This window comes from Artemia sp. Qi Xiang Cuo, unplaced genomic scaffold, assembly GCF_049724085.1.
Source record: "Artemia sp. Qi Xiang Cuo unplaced genomic scaffold, ASM4972408v1 HiC_scaffold_22, whole genome shotgun sequence".
NCBI lineage: Eukaryota > Metazoa > Arthropoda > Branchiopoda > Anostraca > Artemiidae > Artemia > Artemia sp. Qi Xiang Cuo.
In genome coordinates, this window is record NW_028297431.1 from 2,552,354 (window position 1) to 2,558,353 (window position 6,000).

A 6,000-nucleotide genomic window follows, 5' to 3' on the forward strand; every position below is an offset into this window, starting at 1 on the left:
GAGACGGTATCCTATAAAGATGGTATAAAGAGGGGGGGGGTATTGGGATGTAGTATATTTAAGTATTAGTAACGTGATTTTTTTTTTTTTTTTATTGAAAGCAGGAATGTCCAAAAGCTGAAAAGTTGACAGAAATTTACAAGATTTTTGTTAGTTATACTTGAAACAGCACTTGAATAGTTTTGTTTTTTTTTCTTACCGATGAAACGAGTTTACTTCGAAAACATTCATTCATAAGTACCATGCAGATTCACACTAAAACGAATTGGTGTGACGAAAGCGATATCGACATCCCCACCTAACGTTGCGCCCGAGTGACAATGGCGCCCTTGGTCCAGTGCCCAAGTCCGGGTTGCAGCGGTAGCTAGCAGCCTAGTAAGAGACGATCACGTCCAATGTTAAGAAATATAAAAACCCATAGTTCCTAAAAAAAGAGTCAGATCAAAACAAAAAGTACACCATTAGAACCGCCTTGTCCGAAACCCCTGTATAGGATACTTTCTGTCCCTTGGCTTGAACAGCAAGGGAAATATATTGGCTTGAAAATCAAGAAAAGTGGCAGCTACTACAACATTCTGCCTAAACGGGATATTTTTTTCTTTTTTTGTATCCAGAGATAGCTTGGCACTGGAACATCGTAGAGGGTTGTTCAATAGCTCATTTTAAAGGAAATTAATTGGGTTAAAAATCTATAGTAACTAAAATAAATTATTTCTAAAAGAGAATAAATTTTTCCACAAAAAACAGCATTTTTGATGTCTTTTCACACTGCAGTCTTTCAAAACATAATCGTATACCAGCGGTAAGATTTGAACCCACGCCTCCGAAGAGACTGGTGGCTAACACCAGTGCCTTGGACCACTCGGCCAGGCTGCCTCTTATAATTTGGGTTGCAGCAGTAGCTAGCAACCTAGTAAGAGACGATCAGTCCCATGCTAAGAAATATAAAAACCCAAAACTCCTAAAAATAGAGTAAGATCAAAACAAAAGTACATCATGAGAACTGCCTTGTCTGAAACCCTACTAGATAAATAATGAATGTCGTCATAGCTTTATATTAGAGCTATGACGTGAATAGAAAAACACGAAATTATATTGTTGTTTCTGAAGACGTCATGAAGTATCCGGGTTGCAGCGGTAGCTAGCAACCTAGTAAGAGACGATCACGTCCAATGTTAAGAAATATAAAAACCCATAGCTCCTAAAAAAGGAGTCAGATCAAAACAAAAAGTACACCATTAGAACCGCCTTGTCCGAAACCCCTGTATAGGAAACTTTCTGTCCCTTGGCTTGAACAGCAAGGGAAATATATTGGCTTGAAAATCAACAAAATTGACTTTAACCACGTTATTCTCCCCAAACGAGATATTTTTTTCTCTTTTCTTTTTTTGTATCCAGAGATAGCTTGGCACTGGAACATCGTAGAGGGTTGTTCAATAGCTCATTTTAAAGGAAATGAATTGGGTTAAAAATCTATAGTAACTAAAATAAATTATTTCTAAAAGAGAATAAATTTTTCCAATAAAAACTGTATTTTTTATGTATAATAAAGAACGACCTTTTGCCTATACTAAATTTTATACGCCACTTAATTATAGTATAGGTTAGTAATTCCAAAGATAGCTTGGCAAGACGTTCACGTCCAATTGCTTCTGGCAGGATTTGATACCCCTAGCAACTGAAGTATCAAATCAAACAGTTCGTGGTCATAATAAAGAGCTTTGTAATGGCCTATTTTAAAGGAAACTGCTGTATATAGAAATTTTTTTGTAATTAATTATAATAAAGAACGACCTCTTGCCTATACTAAATTTTATGCGCCACCTAATTATAGTATAGGTTAGTAATTTAACAGATAGCATGGCACTGAAATATCGTAGAGAGTTGTTCCATGGCTCATTTTAAAGGAAATTAATGGGGTTAAAAACTTTTTGTAATTAAAACAAATTATTTTAATTACATAAGAAATTTTAATTATGTTCCTTAAGAAATCATCATAAGTAAAAATTTGCCATACGGAAATTGAACTCAAGCCTACTGGGTGAGAGCTATCCCAACCTCTAGACCATACAGGATATATTAAAATATCTGATTAATGAAATTTATGTTAAAAAATTTATAGTAAACAACAAACTATAACCTATTGTAATTGAACTACAAAGCATACCATTAAACTAATATGAAGGATGGGTTTAGTTAATTATAGATGGGAATTATTTACGTTAAATCGGTATCAAGGCTGTAGAGATGGCTGAAACCTGGTAATCTGGGTTGCATCGGTAGCTAGCAACCTAGTAAGAGACGATCACGTCCAATGTTAAGAAATATAAAAACCCATAGCTCCTAAAAAAGGAGTCAGATCAAAACAAAAAATACACCATTAGAACGGCCTTGTCCGAATCCGGGTTGCAGCGGTAGCTAGCAACCTAGTAAGAGACGATCACGTCCAATGTTAAGAAATATAAAAACCCATAGTTCCTAAAAAAGGAGTCAGATCAAAACAAAAAGTACACCATTAGAACCGCCTTGTCCGAAACCCCTGTATAGGAAACTTTCTGTCCCTTGGCTTGAACAGCAAGGGAAATATATTGGCTTGAAAATCAAGAAAAGTGGCAGCTATTAAAACATTCTGCCTAAACGGGATATTTTTTTCTTTTTTTCTTTTCCACAGATAGCTTGGCACTGGAACATCGTAGAGGGTTGTTCAATAGCTCATTTTAAAGGAAATTAATTGGGTTAAAAACCTTTTGTAACTAAAATAAATTATTTCTAAAAGAGAAAAAATTTTTCCACCAAAAACTGCATTTTTGATGTCTTTTCACACTGCAGTCTTTCAAACATAATCGTATACCAGCGGTAAGATTTGAACCCAAGCCTCCGAAGAGACTGGTGGCTAACACCAGTGCCTTGGACCACTCGGCCAGGCTGCCTCTCATAAATAACTATATATGTGAATCTGGGTTGCAGCATCCGGGTTGCAGCGGTAGCTAGCAACCTAGTAAGAGACGATCACGTCCAATGTTAAGAAATATAAAAACCCATAGTTTCTAACAAAGGAGTCAGATCAAAACAAAAAATACACCATTAGAACCGCCTTGTCCGAAACCCCTGTATAGGAAACTTTCTGTCCCTTGGCTTGAACAGCAAGGGAAATATATTGGCTTGAAAATCAAGAAAATTGACTTTAACCACGTTATTCAACCCAAACGGGATATTTTTTCTTTTTTTCTTTTTTTTTCTTTTCCACAGATAGCTTGGCACTGGAACATCGTAGAGGGTTGTTCAATAGCTCATTTTAAAGGAAATTAACTGGGTTAAAAATCTATAGTAACTAAAATAAATTATTTCTAAAAGAGAATAAATTTTTCCACCAAAAACTGCATTTTTGATGTCTTTTCACACTGCAGTCTTTCAAACATAATCGTATACCAGCGGTAAGATTTAAACCCACGCTCTCCGAAGAGACTGGTGGCTAACACCAGTGTCTTGGACCACTCGGCCAGGCTGCCTCTCATAAATAAATATATATGTGAATTTGGGTTGCAGCAGTAGCTAGCAACCTAGTAAGAGACGATCAGTCCCATGCTAAGAAATATAACAAAACTCCTAAAAATAGAGTCAGATCAAAACAAAAGTACATCATTGGAACTACCTTGTCTGAAACCCTACTAGATAAATAATGAATGTCGTCATAGCTTTATATTAGAGCTATGACGTGAATAGAAAAACACCAAATTATATTGTTGTTTCTGATGACGTCATGAAATAATATCATTGTGCCATGACGTCAATAAAATCATTACGCCGTGACGTCATAATTACTACTTAAGAACGACAAAGATGTAAATTCTCTCAGTCTTGATTAGAATAATGGTTAGATCGAAGCAAGCTATACGCAATTTGAAAAAATAGTACTACACAAACAACAGAGATAGTATCTTGAAAAGAGAAAAGCAAAGGTATTCAACCGACCAGGCACATCGAGAAGTAAAAATTCAGAGAGCAAAACAAAGGTATTCAACCGACCAGGCGTATCGAGAAGTAATAATTGAGAGAGCAAAACAAAGGTATTCAACCGACCAGGCGTATCGAGAAGTAATAATTGAGAGAGCACAATAAAAAAGCAAGATGTGTTATCACAATGATGTAGTTTATAGACATGCAAAAATTGAGACAGCCAAACAAAAGATCAAGGAACGGTATGGTAATGATGAAGATTACAGAGAAGCAACAATTGAGCAGGCTAGACAAAAGAGCAAGGAACGGTATGATAATGATAAACATTACCGAAACAAACATAAGAGAAAAGTGGCTACCAGAATAATGGGTAGATACTGGGGTGACAAAAGCTATTACATTAAAAGACGATCACTGAAATAGCAAACCATTCCATACATTGGATTTAGCTACTTGATTGTTTGAGTGTCGTCTCTTACTATTTAAAGGAAGAAAAAGCCGTAGGCTTTTTCCTGTTTGTATTTACAGTTAAAAAACGAACTCAAGCCCAAAGAAACTGAACCCTGTGGTTCATTCATATTATCTCCATTATTTTAGCTAGGTACAGTAAAGAACGACCTCTCACCCAAAGTAACAGATATATAGTGGTTCCAGGGGTATTATAATAAAGATCGAACTCTTCCCTATACTAACTTGCATACGCAACTTCACTATAGTTAAGATTACAGTATTTATATTATGCATCATTATAAATTATAAAAGGTTCAAATGTTCGAAGATTATAGAGTTAAAAATTTTATAATAAAGAACGACCTCCTCTTGCCTATACTAAATTTTATACGCCACTTAATTATAGTATTGGTCAGTAATTCAACAGATAGCATGGCACTGGAACATCGTAGAGAGTTGTTCAATGGCTCATTTTAAAGGAAATTAATGGGGTTAAAAATCTTTTGTAATTAAAACAAATTATTTTTATTACATTAAGAAATTTTAATTATGTTCCTTAAGAAATCATCATAACTAAAAATTTCCCATACAGAAATTGATCTCAAGCCTACTGGGTGAGAGCTATCCCAACCTCTAAACCATATAGAATATATTAAAATATCCGATTAATGAAGTTTATGTTGAAGAACAAATTATAAGCCTAGTTAGCTGCCTGATTATTTGAGGATCGTCTCTTACTATTCCAAAGAAGAAAAAGCCGTAGGCTTTTTCCTGTTTGTAATCTATATACATTAAAGAACGATCTTCAGTTCATAGTACAGTATATAATAAAGAACGACCTCTTGCCTATACTAAATTTTATACGCCACTTAATTATAGTATAGGTTAGTAATTCAACAGATAGTTTGGCACTGGGACATCGTAGAGAGTTGTTCAATGGCTCATTTTAAAGCAAAATTAATGGGGTTAAAAACTTCTTGTAATTAAAATAAATTATTTTTATTACATTAAGATTTACAATAAAAGACGATCATTGGTTATCCGGGTTGCAGCGGTAGCTAGGAACCTAGTAAGAGACGATCACCTCCAATGTTAAGAAATATAAAACCCCTAACTCCTAAAAAAAGAGTCAGATCAAAACAAAAAGTACACCATTAGAACCGCCTTGTCCGAAACCTCTATAAAGGAAACTTACCGCCCTTTGGCTTGAATAACAAAGAAAATACATTGGCTTGAAAATCAAGAAAATTGACTTTTACCACGTTATTCTCCACAAACGGGATATATATACGATATAAACATAATCGTATACCAGCGGTAAGATTTGAACCCACGCCTCCGAAGAGACTGGTGGCTAACACCAGTGCCTTGGACCACTCGGCCAGGCTGCCTCTCATTTTTTTCTTTCCGCTTGATTTTCCTCCTCAGCTAGCTGGGCACTGGAAAATCATAGAGAGCTGTATAATAGCTCATTTTAAAGGAAATCGCAACATCTAGTGCCTTTTGTAATTAAAAATAAAATACTTTTTAAAGTAGAATCAATTTTTTATAATAAAGAACGACCTTTTGCCTATAATAAATTTTATACGCCAC